The following is a 23409-nucleotide window of genomic DNA, read 5'->3' on the forward strand; positions in this document are numbered from 1 at the left end:
ATGGAACTGTTTTGTGTGTTGACTGTAGTGGTGGTCACATGATTTTACATATATGATAAAATAGAACTAAATACAAAAGACATATGCACACACACCCACACATACACCTAAGTGTATGTAAAACTGGTGAAATGTGAACAAGTTAGATGTATTCTATAAAAATGAATTGAGTGAAAACCATATGTGATTTCCTTATTATTTCTTACAACTAAATATGAATCTTCAATTCAAAAATTCAAGGAAAATATTTAAAAAAACCTTCAAAAATGTACTAAAAGCAAAACAAAAAACTAAAAAGCCCATAAACTTAAAAAAAACATATAGTAAAAGTATTATGATAGCAAAATATAGAAATAGTTGTAAGATGCACTTCCAATTAAAGAACCACATTCAAGGGGCACTTGGGTGGCTCAGTTGGTTAAAAGTCCAACATCAGCTCAGGTCATGCGTGATCTTGCAGTCCATGAGTTCCAGCCCCACATCAGGCTGTGTGCTCACAGCTCAGAGCCTGGGGCCAGCTTCAAATTCCTAGTTTCCCTCTTTCTGCCCCTCCCCTACTCTCTCTTTCTCTCTCTCTCTCAAAAAAAAAAAAATGACATTCAAGGCTTAAAATAGGACAAGTAGACTCAAAACAATATGGATTTTGGAGAAGATTATTTCAGGTGAAAAATAGTGTGAAAAATGAAACGAGTTGATCTGTACAGCATGTATAAAGAAAATAAGTAAATATTTTTGATATTAGTCAAATAATCTTATGGTAGCAATTAAAATCAGAGAGGTATAAAAGTATCCAGGTTATGTAGGCTTTTGCATGTCAACCTAAGGAATTTGAAATTAATCCTGAAGGCAACAGCAAACCAAGGATTTTAGTTAAGATGCACAAAATATGAATTAACCTAACAATGACAGGAAGGCAGTGAAAGAGTGGAGTCAGAAAGGCTAGCTAGAAAATGCCTCCAAACACAACAAAGGCTGGAGATGAAGAGAAGTTGGGGTGATGTCATTGATATCACAAAGAAAGGAAGTGATATGGAAGAAATGGCAAAAAAAATGCATTAACAACCTACTAACTTAGCTACTTGGAGCAGACCATAACAAAAGTCAGAAATACTTGAGGCTGAATTTGAGAGTTACAGTATTTTTGACATAGAAGAGACCAGTGAAAATGCTCATCCCCAACACAAGATCATGTTTTTGGTTTCTGAGATGCCTAATTGGAGTTTCTAGAGTGAAATTTAGAAGTGAAATCTGGAGCAAAAATAAAGGGAGGAGTGTAAAGCTAGGAAAAACATTCCTACACTCATCAAAAATAACTTTATTCACATGGGGATAGACTGAGCAGGGGAAGACCATCTTGGCCACGTGAGGGCTAAAACAATGAACTACAGGGGGCTCCCGGGTGGCTCAGTCTGTTAACCATCTGACTTCAGCTCAGGTCATGATCTCAAGGTTCCTGGGTTTGAGCCCCGAGTGGGCTCTATGCTGACAGCTCAGAGCCTGGAGCCTGCTTCGGATCTGGTGTCTCCCTCTCTCTCTGCACCTCCTCCACTCGCACTCTGTCTTTCTGTCTCTCTCTCTCTCAAAATAAATAAGCATTAAAAATTTAAAAAAATAAAACAATAAACTACATTCAATGCAGATTCAGAATACTATTTACAACACTCAGGGCTGTCACTTCACATAGACGACTACAGTCCCTGGAGTTGTACATTATACCACCTACACAGCTCTACTTTGTAGAGTAGAGGGAGCAGAGGATATACTTTTTTTTCTCCCCAGCACCACACAGATTCCTTTAAGACAAATTCCAGATCAAATAGAAAGATTAAGTATTCTCTTATGGCACCCATTGTTATGAACAACCACAGACTGGTGCACAGCCTCTGTTGTGTAAATAAATTTAGTGAATTAAACATGAAATATGTTCTTTGCCCTAAAATATTCTTACATAAAAAATTATGAGCTAATCACATGAAAATCCAGCTACCATTCATTAAAATATAGGAACATAAAACTTAAATTGTATCATAACTTTTTAAATTTTCATCCTTATCTTTAGTCATTTTGCTTTGGTATAAATTTGATGGGCTGAAGAGCCTCACCTGTGGCTAATTTTTGGATGACTATGTTGGCTTTTAGTGAAGGTGGAAATATTTATTATAAAGTCCACGTTTTATTTTATTTTATTTTGTTTCTCTTTGGGGAAAACTACTTTGAAAACATCATGAGTTAGCTAAAAGCTCTGCATCATTTTCTTATTCTATTCAAAACATAAGGGCAGAATCCTCCTAAGAATCCCATCTCCATGGAAATGTAAACAGAGGTGCTTGTAGAATATCTTCAGAATCAGACTACTGCATGTAGGAAACCAAGCCAGGGCTCCTGGAGCAAAAAATACAGGAAGGTTGGAATACCAGCTAATTTTTACCTGTTACACTCAGAAACACCTAAGATTACTGAAGCAAAGCCTGTGAAAACATCTTTTGTTTCACAGGCAGTCTATATTTTAGCTTAGTGGAAACCCTGCTTTGGGTAAGGGTTATTACAACTTTTTTAGCAACCCTGATGCGGCAGGGGTGGGGGAGTATATTTGAATGTAATTTTTTGTCATTCATCTCTTTGTTAAATATTTATTATCCTTAATTATCCTAAATTCTCCTTCAAATTCAAATACTAAAATTAAACTGGTGACTGAGATGGTAAAAATAATTTGGAATTTTTTAAAATAAATACCATTACTCAATACATACTAAGTAAAAAAGTAATTTGTCAAATATATTCTTTTTTTAATTCATTTTTTCTTCTTGAGAGAAAGAGAGAGCGCATGGAGCTTGCTTGGTAAAGATTCCCTCTCTCTCTTTCTCTCTTTCCCCTAGTGCCCCTCTCCCCCACTCCCTCTCTAAAATAAAAATAAATAAATAAAAATTCTAAGATTAACAAACTTAAAATTCTCGTATTACCATAAAGCCAACACTTACATTTCTACCACAGGTAATCTTAGTCCCCAAGTGTGCTTGCTGGCAATAGTTACATAATGACCAGAAAATTTGTGTCTAATATCAAACTTTGATTTTTCTTCCATTCGGCTTAGTTTCATGTTTCTTTCTTTTTTTTTTTTCTGAAGTAGAGGGAATATTATATATGTAGGCTGCCAAAGTTTATTTCACACAAAGACTGCATTTGAGATAACATACTAAGTTTAAAGAAGTTGATGTAGTGGCTAGAGAAGAAGGAAGATCCTTTGTGTGTTAGAACTGGAATTCCAATCTTTTGTATAAAATTCGATGAAGGCAAATCACATAGATACGACAAATCTAAGGAGTGGCATGCTAGAGGACATAGTCAAAATATGTGTTTAAGTGAAATTATAGAAGAGCTTTCCCGTTTAAATATTAATTTTTGGAGCTCGTTGAGAAGTCACCAAAACCACTGTTTTAGCTATTATAATATTCTGACAGCTTGAAAACTTTCAATAAGATGCTCTAGTTCAAGGGCACTCTTGTAATGAAACGTGGAGTAGTTATCTTCCAAATAACATAGATACGATCTTAAAAGTGTTTTAAATTTATAAGAAACTGCCTTGGTATTTTTACATGATTTCTTTTCTCTACATTCAACCACTTCCAGGTCCAGATGCTCTTCTTCTGGGCTTACATAGCACCTTCTGCCTCATTTTGGGGGGGGGGGGCGGATTGTCTCTTCTGTCTCCTGTGGGCAAGATCAGGGTCTTATTTGGTCCTCTTTTTTTTACTCTCAACATGGTCTCTGATGCATAAACTGAGTCATGTTTGCCAAATAGATGGATTTCAGCATTTCTTAAATAAAACACTTTGTCAATCAACTCAACTGTACACGGGAAAGAAGCTAAACTAAAATCCCATGAAAGAACGCCTAATTAAATTATATCACATCTGCCTGCCTTACTGGAATAAGGTCAAAAAAAGTTCTGAGGTTTTTTTATTATTTTAAAATTACATTCAAATAAACTACACCTGGAAAGGAAATGGCTATACGAAGCTATGCCTATCGTAATTGTTTCAATTCACAAATATCTACTGTTCACCTGCCACATACTAACCACTACACTAGGCACAGGCAATACACATGTGAGTGAATAATCCTGTCCCTTAGGAGCTCACTGTTTAGCATAAGAAAGACAAAAAGGCCCCTAATGCAATGTGACAAGTACCATGATACAGGTATATATGAAATATAATGGAAATCCATATAAAGAAGTCCTTAATTCATTAGGCACAATAAGAGTTTCTACTCCTATGAATATTTTCATCATAAAAAGGAATTGGTCAGAAAAAGAATTACGTGTTTCTCATCAAGTGTCCAGAAGAGCCATTTCCCTAGGTGTGGTTTCTAGCCAGACAAACCAAATTTGACTGAAACAGATAATACAGACTATGTAAATGTATATCCTTCAGTTCCTATTAAGTGAGATTCAACAAAACAAAACCCATTGTCATATTTTCACCTTTTGAAAACCATTGATTTCCTTCGATATCATTATTTCTGGTATTTTTAAAGCAATGGAAGAGGAAATGAGTAAAATCTAATTTTCTACCTTCCAGTTGTCTGTTGTTAGAATTTGGAAACTCCAACTTCATTTCCTTCACATTGAGCTTATTTAATGGAAGTAGGAAAACATAAGTAACACCACCATACATATCTTTTTTTTTCATATTGTTATTATATGTCCTTGAATCCTTAAGTTTTGCATACTACATGAACTAGCTTAGCAAACAAATTGCTGAAAATCATTGTTAATTTATTAATTTCCTAGGAATGCTATAACAAAGTACTACAAATTAGGTATCTTAAAACACCAGAATTTTATTCTTCACAGTTCTAGACATTAGGAGTTCGAAATCAAATGTCACAGGGCTCTTCTCCTAGTGGAGAATTCTTTCTTGCCTCTTGCTAGCTTTTGGATGGTTCCCAACAACCCTTGTTATTCTTTGGTTTGTAGATACATCATTCCGATCTCAGCCTCATCATCACATGTCCTTCTTCCTGTATCTCTATATCCAAATTTCGCTCTTCTTATAAGGATAACAGTCAATGGATTAAGGCCTGCCACTAATCTAATCTGAGTTTATCTTGACTTGAATACATCAACAAAGACCCTATTTCCAAATAAGGTCACATTCACAGGTACAAGGGGTTAGGACCTGAACATATTTTTGAGGGGTATACAATTCTACCCATTAAATGTGGGAACAAAGATGGCATAGTTTGGTATAATGGAAACACCATAGTCAGGGATTTAAGAGAACTGGACAAAAGGCTAGTACCCTTCAACACCCAGCTCAGGTTATATGATTTCTGTTGAATTTTTTTCTGATAATCTAAATGTTTTTCTCTTTTCTGAAGTGTTAACTACTTCTACTCTGTACCTTGCATTTGGAACTTCTAATACCATTTCTCCAAGCATATAATAAAAAATACAAATGAGGTTGCTTACACTTATTTTTATTTTTTGATATTGTAAACTTCTAGAATAATGTATCTCGTGTAATTGTTACTTAATAGATACTGATTTTAGCTGTAAGTTTTCCATTATATATTTTTAGCATGATGACGTTGTGTACAATTATATAACAGCAGACAAAAGAATAATGCCTTAAAATCATAATGTATATGCAGAAAATTAAATGTGAGGCAAAAAAGCAGCAGTATAATTATAAGTACAAGGTAATGCACTTCAGAAAAAAATGAGAAGGTTACCCCAAGGATACCTGCTTTTCAGTAGTGTTTTAGTATATATTGTTTATTATATCAAACCAATATGGTTTTATGGTTTTATCAAAAAAGATCATGAAGCATCTTGGGTGTTAATAAGAATTATTTGGAAGACAAGATCAGGTGGACAATTTTATGTAAGTCCTAAAGGCATGTCTGCATCTTTAGCACTGGTTCAGTAGCTTTTAATTCCATAAGGCATATGGAGAAGGGAATAGACTACAAGTTCTATGAAAGAAGTGATGAATATTTTGTTAATCACTGTAAATCTATTCCTCGGCACAAAAATCTGATGATATGCTTGTTGCATAAAGAAAGACATTTTCTTTTTAGCATGTAATATGTATCAAGGATTCTGCTAGACTAATTTTCCTAGGCAAGTGGTGGTCTTTATAACATGTGTATAAAGAGTTCAAGAACACCCAAACTTCAATCCAGAAGACTTGTAAAAAAATCCTAATGAGGTAGGGCTTGAATATGAACATTGGGAAGCAAACCTTAATCTAGCAGTTTATAACTTGTTCAGTTTACACAGACAGAAATCCCAAAGGACTAGAAATCAACTTAACCCTGTGGCAAGTATTTCACTCTGGAAATAATCATGTTTGGCTATTGTAGCTTAGAGATGTTAACACTAATAACTGCCTTTTCCCCTTCTAATTCTGCGCTCACCAAACAAGCTTCTAATTAGAATATGACTTTGCCATAAACATCTACTACCAGGGAAAGAATATGTTATTATGGTAACAAAACTTTTATGATAAAGTAATCAAGTATTATTCATTCATTTATTCACGCATTTAATAAACATGGAACATATCATATGCCCTGTGCATATCCCTAAGATTATTAAATTAAACAAATATGTTATCTGCCTTCATGGAGCGTACATATACAAAGAATATCGGCATTAAACAACTAAATGAAAACTCTGGTGAGTGTTGAAAGATATAGACAATAATGTAAAATTGTAGCTCAAAGGTTTTACCTACTTTAAATATTCAGATACTCAGTGAAGACATAACAGCAGTAGTTTTTAACGTGTGATTAGAAGAGGGAATAGGTGTTAGATGAAAAGGGAGAGGGATAAGTAGAACATTTCAGGAAGATGAAATAGTATATCCAAAGATCTTAATTATGTCATATTTTATGAAACTGATGGGACGCCATTATGCTGAAGCGTGAGAAGCAAGGGTGGGAATAAAGATGATAATGTGGTGAATATCTAAATTAGCATTCTATCCTATGTCATTTTGGCTGATAATACTCTGCTCTAACAAGATAGATTGTTTTGCTATGATTGTAAAAATCCATTTTCCCATTCTAAAGAGATTCTTGATGGCTAACCAGCACTCAAAAGATTTCTAATCACCCCATTCTGTCATTTCCTTCAATCAATCCCTATCAAAATAAAGAGTAGTTTTTAAAAACATGAAGTTCATGAGGTTTTGGAACTTACCATTTCCAGTGGTTATAGTGGCTGATAAATTGGATTTGTGGAAGAAGTCTTAAAAAGAAAAATTCCATTAAAAATAGACATTTTGACAAAGGCAAACAAAATCCAAAACATATTATTGGAAGCGTGTATGTTTGTATATTTCTAACTTACTACACTAAGACTATATATCATTCATATTTATAATTTATCTGGGGCTTCATGAAGTCATGCTTACTAAATACATATGCCCATTAAGAATACTGGCATCTGAAAAAGATCTTGAAAAAATTAGTTGTTTATTTTTTAAATATGACATTGTCTAGTCTTTCCTTAAGTGACATTCTAGTGTACTTCTTTAGCAAATTGGTAGTATGACTTGAATTTTCTCTGATAACTGAATTTCCAACTGAATCAATGTCCTGAAAATTTTCATGTACTCTAATTTAACTGAAAATATTTCACATCTCATCAATAAGAGAAAGGATAAAAACCATATGACCGTTTCAAAAGATGCAGAAAAAGCATCTGACAAAGTACAAGGTCCAGTACTGATAAAAACCCTCGACAAAATAGGTTTAGAGGGACCATACCTCAATATAATAAAAGCCTTATATAAAACACCCAGAAAACATCATAATCAATGGGGACAAACTGAGAGCTTTTCCCCTAGGGTCTGGAACAAGACAAGGATGTCTACCTTCACCACTTGTATTCAACACAGTACTGAAGTCCTAGCCACAGAAATCAGAAAACAAAATGTAACAACAGGCATGGAAATTAGTAAGGAAGAAGTAAAACTTCTTGGAGATGGCATGATACTACACATAGAATATCCTAAATATATCACCAAAAAGCTACTAGAGCTAATAAATGAATTCAGTAAAGTCTCAGGATACAAAATCAATGTACAGAAATCTGTTGAATTTCTATATACTAATAATGAGGCAGCAGAAAGTGAAATTAAGAAAACAATCCCATTATAATTGCACCAAAATAATAAAATATCTAGGAATAAACTTAACTAAAGAGGTAAAAGACTTATACTCTGAAAACTATAAAACTCTGATGAAAGAAATTGAAGGTGACACAAAGAAATGGAAAGACATTCCATGCTCCTGGATGGGAAGAATAAATAGTGTTAAAATGTCTACACTACCCAAAGAAATCTATACATTTAATGAAATCCCTATCAAAATGCCAACAGCATTTTTCAAAGAACTAGAACAAACAATCCTAAAATCTGTATGGAACCAAAAAAGACCCCAAATAGCCAAAGCAATCTTGGAAAACAAAAACAAAATTGGAGGCATTACAATTCCAGACTTCAAATTATATTACAAAGCTGTAGTAATCAAAACAGTATGGTACTTGCACAAAAACAGACACATAGATCAACAGAACAGAGTAGAAAACCCAGAAATAAACCCATGATTATATGGCCAATTAATCTTCCACAAAGGAAGAAAGAATATGCAATAGGAAAGGATATTTTCATAAATAGTGTTGAGAAAACTAGACAGCAACATGCCCAAGAATGAAACTGGACCACTTCCTGTCACTATACACAAAAATAAACTAGAAATGAGACATGCAACCACAAAAATCCTAGAAGAGAGCAACAGTCAGTAATTTCTATGATATTGGCCATACTAACATATTTCTAGATAGGTCTTCTGAAGCAAAGGAAACTAAAGCAAAAATAAACCATCAGGACTATATCAAAATAGAAAGCTTCTGCACAGCAAAGGAAATAATCAACAGAAATGAAAGACAACCTACGGACTGGGAGAAGATATTTGCAAACAAAATATCCGATAAAGGGTTAGTATTCAAAATACATAAAGAACATATAACTCAACACCAAAATAATGCAAACAATCTAATTTAAAAATGGGCAGAGACCGTGAATAGACATTTCTCCAAGGAAGACATCCAGATGGCCAACAGACACAAGAGAAAATGTTCAACAGCATTCATAATCAGGGAAATGAAAACAAAAGCCACAATGAGATATTACCTCACACCTGTCATAATGGCTAAAATCAACAACACATCATCCTTGTTGACAAGGGTGTGGGAAAAAAAAGGAATCCTTGTGCACTGCTGGTGGGAATGCAAACTGGTACAGTCACTGTAGAAGACAACATGGAGGTTCCTCAAAAAGTTAAAAATATAACTACCACTTAATCCAGTAATGGTACTACTGGGTATTAGCCAAAAAATAAATAATAATAATAATAATAAAAGCACTAATTCAAAGGGATACACGTATCCCTATGATTATTACAGCATTATTTACAATAGCCAATACATTGAAACAGCCGAAATGTCCATAAATAGATGAAAGGATAAAGAAGATGAATAGATAAACATATATGCATATACAGAATATTATTTAGGCATAAAAACAAATGAAATCTTGCCATTTGCAACAGCATGGATGATCTATAGAGTATAATGCTAAGGGAAATTAGTCAGATAAAGAACAAATAACCATATAATTTCACTCATATGTGGAATTTAAGAACCAAAAGAAACAAAAGGAGGAGAGAGACAGAGAGATAGACAAAGACAATCCAAGAAATAAACCCTTAACTAAGGAGAACAAACTGATGATTACCAGAGGAGAGGTGGGGGAGGGCATGGGTGATGAACTAGGTGATGGGAGTTAAGAGTGCACTTAACATGATGAGCACTGAGTAATGTATAGAATTGTTGAATCACTATATTGTACACCTGAGACTAATACAACACCATATGGTAACTATACTGGAATCAAATTTTAAAAAATTAAAAATAATTGATAATATTGCTTAAAAGAATAAAACAAAATAAGTTATAGAAATCATTTCCCAATTACAGGTGCTTAAGGCAATCCTTAAGGCAAGGATTCAAAGGGAGAAACATTTTTGTTCTTTTTCTGAAAATTTACAAGCTAGTTAGAACACAGGTTTGTAACATCCCTTGATACCCCATATATTTACACATACTGGGATCACATGTGTGAGGTAAATTTTTCTTCAACCAGTGAGGCAAATATTTCAAGGCTGATTTCAAATGCCCATGATTTCCCCACAAGACTGAGATTAGAGATTAAATTTCAACCCAGCTGAGCATATATCTTAATTTTGAACTTTATGTATGACTATCCCCAAATAACTCCCTGAATCATCAGTCCCTGAAAAAATTTCTAGGTGTCCTATTGTTCTGCTTAGCTACATCCACTCTCCTATCTCACTATATAATTTTCATTCAATATGGCCTTTCTCTTTCCTCTGCTCTTACATTGTTTTATTTTTGGTCAGAATATTACTGGAACAATTTAGTAATATTTTTTTCCTCCTTCCCAGCCAATCCTTGCTTGCCAAAAGGGATTTTTTCTCCAATCTTTCAGACTAAATAAAGCCAATTGTTCCCCTAGCAAAATTCTGAAGTAAGCTCCTCTTTCATTTCCTCAAAAGAATTGTGGACAGAAAATATAAATTATATAATCCAGGTCATAAAATTAATAATACATTCCATACCAACATGTTATCTTCTAGAAAGCAAGGCAAATATACAATTGTCTTGTTGAATACATTGATGAAAAACTCCAAAACATATTTTGTTTCATTAGAGGTAATAAATGGAAATTAATTTTAAAATATCCATTATTTTCAGGGTTGTCTAGGTGTCTCTCTGTATTTCTCTTTTATAGCCACACCCATGCACCATCACAACACCCATCTAGCTACCTTCAGTCTTTAGACCTTGGCAGGGGCAACCTGGATGACCTAATCCATTAAGTATCCAACTCTTGATTTCAGCTCAGGTCATGATCTCACAATTTGTGGGATTGAGTCCCGTGTCAGGTTCTGTGCCGACAGCAGGGAACCTGCTAGGGATTCTCTCTCTTCCTCTCTCTCTGCCCTTTTCCCTGTCTCTTTCTCTCAAAATAAATAAATTTAAAAAAATAAAAATAAAATAAAATACCCATTATTTTCAAATAGAAGATAGGTTGACTAGTACTAAAATTGTCTGCTGTTACATAGTTTAGTACAAATATGGCTGAAGTCTCCATGCCTTCCTTTATTATATCATTTGTAATCTGACTTTGCAACTTCTCCCACTGGTCTTTCAACTGCTTTCTCTTGAATTGTAAAATCCATATACTTTTGCAAGATTCATTCTCTGTATGTTCCATGTTCAGTCCAGGAAACAAAACACACAAAAAAAGAAAAGATCTGCCTTTCCTAATCACTATGACTGTTGACTATATTTAAAACATGTGGGTTAATGTGGAAAGTTCTATTGAACAGAAAATGAATGCTGAGCAAAAAAGAAGAGTCACTGAAGCAGAGAGAGTATTGCGGAGAAGTGTGACTTACAACCAAAGTCTTCTACTGCTCGCCCAGAAGTCTGTTGAAAAATAGGTTTTAAGATTTAACTTTTATGCTTTATAAAGTTTTGTTGTAAATAATTCCATATGGAATGGCTAATTATTTTGAACTTTGTGGCATCAAAGCACTTTTGTGATAAACATTTGCTACTAAGAGTTTTTGAAGGATATAAAACCATTTGCTATATAAGGAAAATTAATCAAGTTAGACACAGGCTAGTTCTATGGAAATTATGTTAGAGGGTGAATAAAATTACTGAAGGAAACTTTCAAAAGAATTGACTAAATCAATAATTGTATTTTCATATTATTTAACAAGAATGAAATAATTCAGAAAAATATCCTGTCAAAATGAAGAAATTTGACATATTTCAAGTTTATTTAAAAACTTAATCTAAGCTATTTATGTATTAGAGACATATATACCAGCATATGATATCCTATAAATCATTAAAACCTCATACTGCATTTCACAGATTTTTAGATGCCCAATTAGCATTTGTTTCTTTTTATGCAAGCTTTCAGGAATAAATGCCATATACTAACTCAGAGATAAAACTTACGGATAATTTCTTGGGGTAAATACCTAGTAGTGGAATTATTGGATCATATGGTATTTCTGTTTTTAATTTTTTGAGGAATTCCAGACCGTTTTCTGCAGTGGCTGTACCAATTTACATTCCTACCAACAGGGCACAAGGGCTCTTTTTTTCTCCACATCCTCATCAACACTTGATATTTCTTATCTTTTTAATTCTGGCCATTCTGACAGGTTGTAAAGTAGTATCTCATTGAAGTTTTGATTTAGTTTTGTATGGAGTTGTTGAATTGTTGAATTCTCTATGTTGTACACATGAAACTAATGTAACATTGTATTTCAATTATACTTAAGTGAATGAATGAATGAATGAATGAATGAAAACTTAGACATGAAAACCTGTGTACTGAGAAGAGGCGAACTCTATTCAAAGTCACTTCTTTCCCTCTGCAGGCTATGCTCTATCAAGACTTCCTTGTCTATTATCCTGACATCACATGAAACAGAAATGCCATTGCCTTTCTTTTTATACTTGGATCGAAGTTGCTAGTAGTGTTCTAGAAATATGAAAGCTCACCAGTTGTTGCCACTACAAATTCACCTTGTAAAATTCCAACTGGACCCAAAACACTGCCAACCAATCCTTCGATTCCCCTAGTTGCTTGGGGTTTTTGTTGTTGTTGTTTTCCCATTCTCCACAAAAGATATTTTAAAATGATCCCATTCTTCAAGTATCCTAGCCTATCACCTGTTCTCACTTTCAGCAGATGGCCTCTCCTCTTTCATCAAGGAAAAAACAGAAACCACTAGAAAGAGTGTATCTCAATTTCTGGTCAGCACACATATGAAGGTACATGCAGACACATCTGTTGCTTCACACCTTGCTCTTGACAAAATGGAGTGGTGTTTCCTCCTAAGTTACAGGTTAATAAATTAAATGGAAGTGAATATGGGAAGCACTAGAACTTATGGTTATATATAAAAAAAAAACAGATGATGAGAGTAAGCAAGAAGAATATTGAGTTTGGGAATTGTAGTAGCTCTGGTTAAACTCATAGGAGCTGTTTATTAGAGAAGAGGTAAGGAGATCAAAGGATACTGGGACGTCCTCATGGATAACAGAGACAAACAAGATGGCATTTGATTTCTATGGGTTAAATAAGATCATAAAATTAGTCTAAATTTCATATACTAGAGTTCTGGTTTAACTTTAGAGATATGTACACTTTTATAGTCTTTATGAAAAATTACACAAGAACCATGTAATCAGACATGTTTTTCCCTTTGAAGTTAACACAGATCTTTAATTAACACACTCCATAACTACAATATTTTAGTTAAATTTACTCTTCAATTTAAAAACAGAATAGGCACTCATTTACTTCTTTGGACAGAGGGACTCTTTGGAAATACAATTTATTGTATAAATAAATTAATTAATAAAGATGTAAACATGAATTTAAAGTCTGGTTCTTAAAGGTATAAAAACATCACTAAAGGATTTTTCTTCTCCACACTAATAATTAGAAGGATAACTTCAAATTTGTCACAAACAAGTATGTACAAATAACAATTATATATTTTAAAACATATATATATATATACATGTATATATATATATATGTGTGTGTGTGTGTGTGTGTATATATATAATTATTAATATGTTCAAGACATGTCTACTTCCAAAAACAAAAGGTTTTGCATCTTAAAAAAATTAAAAATGACAGTTTGATTTTAAATGGAACTGATTTGTTAGAAACCTTTGAAAACACTTCTCTTAGTAAACATATTTGTGCTAATTCCTGATTCATATAACTCTGTTGTAGCATCTATTGTAACTCTTTTTTCCATGGATGACCAAGATTTATATACATTACCTCTTCCTGCTACAATCCCAAATGAGTCTCCCTTAAGGCAGAAAAAATATATTTAAAAGTACTAAAATGATAGATTAAACATACTAGGCATTCTCAGATATCTAGAATAATTTTTAAATCTTTACAGAAAAATTATATTTAAGCATCAACCCAGTGTAAAATAACTTAAGACTATATTTAAAAACATTAATATGTACTAAAATATTTATATGTCAAACTCTCAGGTTTTATAATGTTTTACTAATATACAGTATGTGTGTATGTATGTGTAAGTATATTTTAAGAAAGTCCTCGTTGTATGCACAATAACAAGAGGTAATTTTATTAAAAAGTACACTGGGGCAAGTATTTGAGTATCTCAATTGTCATTTTGAATGAATTTTCAACATACATACATTGAGTCTCAGGATTCATCTCCCTCAAAGGGGAAAACAGGGCAGTTGAATCCTTAAAATCCCTCCTGGCTGTAGTATCTTATCATTTTATGAGCATCCTATTTAATTTACCTAAAGAGAAGCATTTACCTAATTTACCTTGATGGAACAATGGATAAGGAACATGTGGTAAAACCAAAGGATATTATTCAGCCTTAGAAAAGAAGGAAATCCTGGTATATTGGACAACATGGATGAACCTTGAGGACATTCTGCCAAGTGAAATAAACCAGTGACAGAAGGACAAATTCTGCATGATTTCACTTATATGAACTATCTAAAACAGTCAAATTCACAGAAGCAGATCGTTGAATGGCATTTGCCAGGGGATGGGGGAGGGAGAATGGGGGAGTTGCTATGCAGCAAATATAAAGTTTAAGTTATGCAAGATGGATAAGTTCTAGAGATCTTCTATACAACATTGTGCCTATAGTTAACAATGCAGTATTTTACTATTAAAATTTTAAGGGAAGATCTCATGGTAAATGTTCTTATCACAATAAAAAGAAGGTAGTTCAAAATTATAAAATCATAATAGATATTTAATCAAGTTACTTCACCCCTATGGATAAGTAGTAATATACAGAACTATAGTTTTATTGCATGTTTTAGCCTACTAATAATTGTCAGAAGGGAGCAAACAGGAACACCTGTTTAATAGGATTAGTATCTGTGATATTTATTTTTGCAGAATCAAGATTATGGCCAGTTTCCTCTGGTTAATTTATCGTGATTAGTTAGAAAATTTGTTGACCCACTAGCACAATCTTTGTACTATTCATTGCATAAGTTTATAACAAATACATATGTATACGTATTACATAGTTAGCTTCATTAGCTTGATATATCATGTTAATTTGTCCTTCAACATTTTTAGTGGTTCAAAATATATCAGCTCTGTGGGATGCTCACAGGACAGTTACATAACATAGTTTCAGTATTGATTAAATGTATTGCTTTAATTTCTATAGCAATGCATTGGAATCACCTAGTTTGCAGATTTCCTGATTCCATGCCTACAGAACGTAAATCAACAGATTTGTGTGGGAGCTGGAAAGTCTGTACTTTAACAAACACCACAGACAACTCTGATATAGATACTACAAAAACACCATTTGAAAAATACTACTAAATGTGGAAGTGTTAGCACACATAAAATACATACATATATACTATATATAAGTGAAACATATACACATATGTATGTATATACATATTTATATATATTTATATACCTGTATCTATATCTGTATATAACACATATACATATTCATATATACATATACATGTACGTATCTGTATCAATACATATCAGTATAGGCATGTACATACTTTTAAGTAAAATACCAATAGATTCAGGTTTTCTCTGGAGGGACTGTATAAGTAAAAACAGTGCAACACTTTTCTACTTTTCTTCTAATATTTTTCCCTTTCTTTCATAATAATAGGATTTTAGCTGGGCAAAGACCACCTAGAATAAGAATTATATTTCTTTGGGTCTCTTACTGCCAAGTGTCCATGTAACAAAATTTTAGCCAATGAATATAAGCAGAAGTATAAAATGCAATAGAACAATGTAGGGCAGCAACCAGACCTTCAGAGAAGTTGAAGAGTACCGTTTGGTCCTTTCTTTGACCTACTTTCTGGACTCAATTTAGACATGAAATGATCTTTGGAATGAAGGTCACCTACAAATAGAAGGGTAATATGAAAGCATCCCAAGTGTTTGGTGCCAGGGGTATTCATAAATGTCTTGTATATTTACCTCCAGAATTTTACATTTGAAAACAATTGTATCTCATTCAAGCCTGTTGGTGTTTGTTTTTCACTTTTTCTTTTTTTATACCTGAACCTAATCCAAACTAATACATATGGCTTCGATCAAATCAACTATAATCACTTTGGAAAACAGGTGAAAACAGATGGTCAAGTGATCTGCTTTTTTTTTTTTATAAAGGACAAAAATTATGTATTCATTTCACAAATATGTGAAATACCTAAGGTGTGAAATGGGCAGTTTAGGCATTATGTATAAGTTTAGACATGAGCTGTCCTTAAGATTCTGTTGTTTTAGTAAAGGTATGGATACAAATAGAAACAAAGTAAGACAACAATTATACACATCAGAAAAGACCATTGAAATCATGACAATTCATGCAAATTCCACAGTAAAGGGAATAGAAATGAAAAATGAAAAACAGACCAAGGCTGGGCAGAGGCCAGCATGTGTAGAGTGGATAAAGAAAGAAAAGCCCCCACCCCCAAAAGGGTCTGAAAAGACACAGTGAGTAACAACAAAAGGTAGAAGAAATGACTTCACAATAACAAGGGAGATGGCTGTTCTAGAAAAGAAGAGATGACCAGCAAAGTCAAATGTTGCAGATAAATCAAGTGAGGTAAGTGCCAAAGTAGGAACTATGATATCATTGGTCATTTTGGAAAAGATAGTTCTAAAGAAATGGTGGGACAAACCACATTACAGCTCGTTGAAAACTGATCAATCACAGAGCAAAAAACTGATGGTGTAGAAAAGAGTTAAGAAAATCATGGGCATGACACCCTTTAGTAGGCAAGGAAGTGCTCTAGTGCACAAAGGAAGGAAACATCTTTGGATGGGAGTCACCAGACAATTGAAATTATGACTAATCTTACCAGTTCAAATTTAAATGTTTAGCATTATTTTAACTACCTAATAAATATCAACAAATGTGTATAAATGACTTAAAAATATACCATATGCCTTATTGCATCCTTAATTTCAATGAAATTAATTTAAAGAGGTGTTCCTATGCCATATGCTCTGAATATGTTTTAACTCATATTCTGATTTTGATAACTGTATTCATTCCCTTGACTTTAACAAATACTTCAATTTTTATGGCTTCTAATATATGTTACATGTAATATAGTTACATGTCATATAGTATTAAATTATATATAATATTAAGTTATATATGTTATAATATATTGTTATAATATCATAATTGAGTTACACATTTCCAACTTCCGGGGTGGACACAGACATGTTCTGTGGAAATCCAGCTTAACCCTCAATGTGACACCTTACAAAGCAAACTCATTTCTCCTCTGGTTCCAATATACAATTGTCTTTCTGACCTTTCTAGTATTATGTATGTTCTGTAATCTAAAAAATTATAATTATTAAATCTGAGATATTTAACCACTCATTCCTCTTGGATCCAGTCTTTGATAACAACACTTTACTCTTTTATTTCTGTACGTGGAGCTTCCAAATTGATAAACTCCTCTCATAAAACCTCTGTTATGGAGTAGTCCCCAGCCTGACCTATTAATCTTCATTTTCTTGATATTCCTCACTCTCTAGTGACTGATTTTTCCCACCTTCCTTCCTTTCACCAACAAGACTTTTTTGAGAGAGAGAGTGAGCAGGAGGGGCAGAGAGAGAGAGAGAGAATCCTAAGGAGGCTCTGCGCTGATGGCCCAATGCAGGGCTTGAACTCATGAACTGTGAGATCATGACCTGAGTTGAAACCATGAGTTGGGATGCTTAACTCATTGAGCCACCCAGGAACCCCACAAACAGATTTTTTAAAAGGGAGTATTACTTTCATTACCTTCACTTTTCGCTTTAACAATTCTCCCCACTCTCCATCACCAATTTTTTGCACTCTAGTAGGCCATTCCCATTAGCATGAACATATGGTTTTATCTCTCCCAATTAATAAACAAACCAAAAACCAACACTAAATCTAAATCTAAAAATTATTTTGACTCTACTTTCTCTTTTAGCCTTGTTTCTTTGTTCACCTTTTTTTGCAAAACTTGCTGAAAGGCTTATTTGTACTAATTATCTGCAATTTCTCTTCTCTGATAAAGACATTCACCCACAAAACTCCTTACATCACAGTAATCAATTATCTCCATGTTATGAAATCTAATGAACAGTTCTGGAGCTCATCTTATTAGCTGATCATCAAATTTGACACAATTGATCAGTTCCTTCTCCTTGATGTATCTTCTTCATTTGGTTTCTAAGAAACCATATGCTCTTGGTTTTCCTCCTAGCTCATCGATAATCCTTTTCAAACTCTTACTTGTTCTTCCTAGTTTTCCTGACTTTTGGAGTGTCCCAGAGCTCAGTTGTTAACCTTTTCTTTTCTTAGTTTAACAATCACGTCTAACTCTGAACTTCCAAATTTAGATCTCTATCCCATACCTTTAATTCTGAACTAAGACTTGTGTATCCAACTGCCTCCCTTGAAATCTTCACCAGAACGTGTATTAGCCATCTCAAACTTAACATGTCCAGAATTCAGCTCCCTGTCATCTCTCTCAAAAAATAAAAATGTTTTATAAAAAAAACCTTCTCAATATCAGTGGATATTGCATCCTGTTATGCCTTCAAAAACCTTAGAGCTGTCCTCACTTCTTAAAGCTATTGTTGCTCCTTTTTCTTTCTTCCTTTCATTCTTTCTTTCTTTGTTTCAGTTAATTTTTTTTAATGTTTATTTATTTTTGAGAGAGATGGAGACAGGATGTGAGTGGGTTAGGGGCAGAGAGAGAGGGAGACACAGAATCCGAAGCAGGCTCCAGGCTCCAAGCTGTCAGCACAGAGCCCGAAGTGGGGCTTGAACTCACAAGCTGTGAGATCATGATCTGAGCTGAAGTCGGACGCTCAACCGACTGAGCCACCCAGGCACCCCTGCTCCTCCTTTTTCTTGAATTTCACATCTCATCAGCTAGGAAATTCCCTTCACTTTATCTAGAAAATCTAGCCGTTCTCATCACCTCCACTGCTATTTTATAATTCTAACAATTACAATATCTTACCTAGCTTACTGAAAATAATGTCTATTTTTCTACCTTTCCTTCCTAGTGTTTGTTCCTCATATGGCAGCCAGAGTGATCCTTTAAAACATAAGTCTGATAACTAAGGTGCTCAAAACCCTTTAATAGTCCACATTTCACTTAGACCAAAAGCTGGGCTCCATTAATTGTCTTTCTTTTCTACCACTTTCACCCATGGCAATTCTTCTGTAACCACAATGACCTACTAGCTGTTCCTTTAAACACAATGAGCCCCATTTTAAATTATGTGTTTTGCTCTAAATGTATTTCTGCCTGGAATGTCTATTGTTGAGATTTTGCTTGTCTAACTTCCTTACTGCCTTTAAGACTTTGCTCAAATATCAACTTCTCACTTAGGTTACCTACACTTCCATCATCCCACAGTTACTCTCCTGACCTCTCTTATCCTACTTCACCCTTTCTTTCTTATCACTCTGTAGACAGAGTATGTCATTAATTTATTTACAGTGGTTACTGTTTATTGTCTTTTATAAATAAATTTTATAAATTCTGCAGGAGCAAGCCTCTCCACTATTTTGGTCGCTGGGTACCAAAAACAATGCCTGCCATGCAGTAAATACCCCATAAGTCATTGCTGAATGAACACTGAATGAATGGGAATCTAGTAAGAACCTAAAGAGATTAAGTTTGGAAACAATTTCAAAGAGTACCTAATCCAACTCTACAGCTGAGGCTTTGTAAATAAGGCAATATATAGTTACTTCCAACCTCCTGGCCCCTGTTTTAGTACGTAAGCATAATACCAAATAATATTAGAGTTAAGAAAATGCTTGGATGTTGCAGATGAGAAACCTGAGTTCTAAGAAGGTGACATAACTTATCCAGTTATCTTACCTAGCTACCAACAATCAGTCAAAGCTGAAACTAGAATTGAAGTTTCTTTGTGCTATGTGATTTTTCATTTTGCTGCAAGGGAATCAGTTGACATTGGTCGAGCCTCATAAAATTTTTATCATCCAGTATTAATCAACTGGATCCTCTGCATTCCTGTCGGATCAAGCAGCGGTGATGTTGAGTGTTGTTCAACAAATCAAAACTTACAAATTTAGCATATACACCTTGTAGAGAGGTATTGGCTAATTGATAGTACTCTCTGTGCAACACAATTATTGGGTTGGCTTAGTCTATGTCGCCAAAGTCAAACACAGATGCCTCACTGCCTACATTTCAGGAAAAAATTTAATGAACGGTAGCCAATGGCAAGTCCCCAGTCCCTCAATGAGGGACCTGAAGTCAAAGGAACCATTTGTAATTTTAACGAAAAGAATGTGAATATCTCCCTTTCAGCATTACTTTACATTTCTCTTTTGAATTCTACTATGAATTAAAAATATTATATGAACAATGCATTAGAAGAACCAATGTAATACCACCTGAAATATAATTTTTCATTTTGATGACCATATCTTAAAAAGATATGAGAAAATTAAAGGATTTAAGGGAATTAGAGGGCTAAGATTAGATTTAAAATTTTGTTTTAATTATTCACAGATCATTTTACACATCAATTCCATAACTACTATAATTAAAAGGAAAACTGTTTTACGATGCTGAAGTGGCTATACACAATAATAATTTACTGACAATATGCATCTTTAAGCTGGCATCTATAGAAATACAATACAGTTTGGGCATTTGTATCATTTTCTTGCAAATTGCTAAATGACCTTGTGGAGTCATATTATATATGTAATCAGGATTTTAACAAGTCTACCTAAACATTTACTGCAACACTAATTTTAAAAGATAGTAAAACATTAAATTTCTAAGTTACTGTTTCCTTCCTGAGGAAGAAGGAATTAAGTAGCCCAGTGTCATTTAATTAGGAAATTCAGAGAAGAGCAATTTGTGCATCTGATGCTATTATTGGACAAGCTACATTGTTCTAGAAACTCAGAAACATACAAATAGATGTTCATACAGAAGCATACAAACCATTACTAAGAACACACGATCTGTAAAGAGAGTGACTACATGAACATAACTGGGGATATTTTGATCCCCACAGTAAATGCCTTTGTTCTAGAGCTTAGTGGTAACTAAGAAACAGGTACTACAAAACATTATTTCCTGATTTCCTTCATTATATCTAGTAATCAAATGCATTTGGAGTTTAAAACCTTAGATTTTTCATGGGATCACTTGCATACCAAAAGATGGTATCATTATTGGAAAATTCATAGCATTTTCATCCACCTGAATAGGACTCCAATATGTATTATGCTAGAAGGAGTCATTTCTAAAACAAGTGTTTTTGAATTCTCTAATTTTCAACCAGGATTCTGCTGAGTTTCAATGACCTGGGCATGAAGTTATCCTGGGAAGAGTTAAAGTTATATTACCCTGAGAGTTCACAGCCTGAGGGTAGAGGAAAACACAAGCAAATACAAAGCAAAGTAGGTATAGCTAGTGTGTTACTTTTGTCTTATCTTCAAAGGAATGTGTAAGATGACAGACAGGTGGTACTTTTGCCAAAGCCCAGATGGCTATAAATACACTTGTTTTATTTTTAAACATTTACTTAGTGTCCTTTCAGCATCAATATTGTTTCCCCTTTCTTCACATTTCCCTCCTCTTGCCTGTGTGATACCTCATTCCCAGATGTCTTCCTGCCCCTCTAAATGCACTTCCACAGTGTATTTGCTGGATAATCCCCCTAAACTTGGGCCTTTCATGCTGTTGGTGCTCAGACTCAGTCCTGGTTCCTTCTCATCTCATTCCGACCTATCTCTAGCTATCCCATGTTATCGATGTTGATTGGTTCAATTACCTTAGAGATCAACTACATACCATTTACGCTTCTATGCAGAACACCTGAATCATACCGTCAGACACAGTTGTCTGTTAGATGACAATTTATACTTATATAATAATTTATATTTACATATGTTGTATATATAACAATTCTTAATATTCATACCCTTCCCACTCCAAATTTGACCTTCCTTCAACAATTTCAAATCACTGAATATCGCGACCTTCTCTACCAATTCGTGCGAGTCAGAAAATGATGTTTTCTTTAAACATCACCTTCTTTACCACTCCTCAATCCACTAGAGTCCTCTTCATTATGCCTCCTTAGATATCCCTTAACTTATTCCACTTCTTTACTAATGCAGACTACCATGCTTTTTTTCTTGGATTACAGCGATCACCTCTTAAATGAGCTTCCAGCTAACTAAGACCCACTTCAAATCAATCTTTGCACTTAGTAAGAAAAATCATTTGAAATTTCAAACCTCTTCACATAATTGTTTTTGACAAAACACTTTAATAAATTCCCTTCGTTCTTATCAAATCCTTTACTTGGTATAAAAGGCCCCTCCAGGTCTCATGTTTACCTATTACCTCACTATACCAATCATATCATTCCTCGCTTTATTACTGATTCATAATCTACTTTATACTTTGCTCATATCAGTGTATCATTTTTAACTGTATAATGAAACACTTTCTTCTAAAAATATTACATTTTAAAATCATGTTCTGAAAACTCTACAGTTTTCATGAGACCATGGCTTGAAGTCTATAAAAAAAAGAGACCATACTAACCCAGATAATAATTAATTTTTTGCCTTCATATGACAGATTAAGAAAAAGATCTATCTACAAAAACAAAGGCAAATTATTTCCAAGACTATACAGTTAATTGGAAAGGAATTACCAACTATGGACTGGCATGGTAAGAATATAACTTGAGTTCACATTAGGAACAACTTTTCTTTCCTTATGCATGTTGTGATAAAGTCACATTACTTTTATTTTTTTTTATTTTATTTTTTTTTTTTAATTTTTGAGACAGAGAGAGACAGAGGATGAGCAGGTGAGGGGCAGAGAGAGAGGGAGACACATAATCCAAAGCAGGCTCCAGGCTCTGAGCTGTCAGCACAGAGCCCTACATGGGGCTCAAACCCATGGACTGTGAGATCATGACCTGAGCCGAAGTCGGTCGCTCAACTGACTGAGCCACCCAGGTGCCCAAGTCACATTACTTTTAATTGATAATGAATATTACGGCCCATTGAATGAATTAATGAATTGATAATAATGGAGAGCTCCATCTTTCAGAATTCCAATTTATTTAATATATTAGTACCCTTATATTCAAAAGTATCCCTCAGCTCTGACAGTTGCCCCTTCAT

The 23409-nt window shown here is 34.0% G+C and overlaps 1 protein-coding gene across 6 annotated transcripts in view; it reads right to left on the reverse strand.

The window, feature by feature from the left end:
- Nucleotides 1-23409, reverse strand: part of CSMD3 (CUB and Sushi multiple domains 3) — a 1263431-nt gene that overhangs the window by 854006 nt on the left and 386016 nt on the right. The window lies entirely within an intron of this gene.

Source organism: Neofelis nebulosa, chromosome 14, assembly GCF_028018385.1.
Source record: "Neofelis nebulosa isolate mNeoNeb1 chromosome 14, mNeoNeb1.pri, whole genome shotgun sequence".
Lineage (NCBI taxonomy): Eukaryota > Metazoa > Chordata > Mammalia > Carnivora > Felidae > Neofelis > Neofelis nebulosa.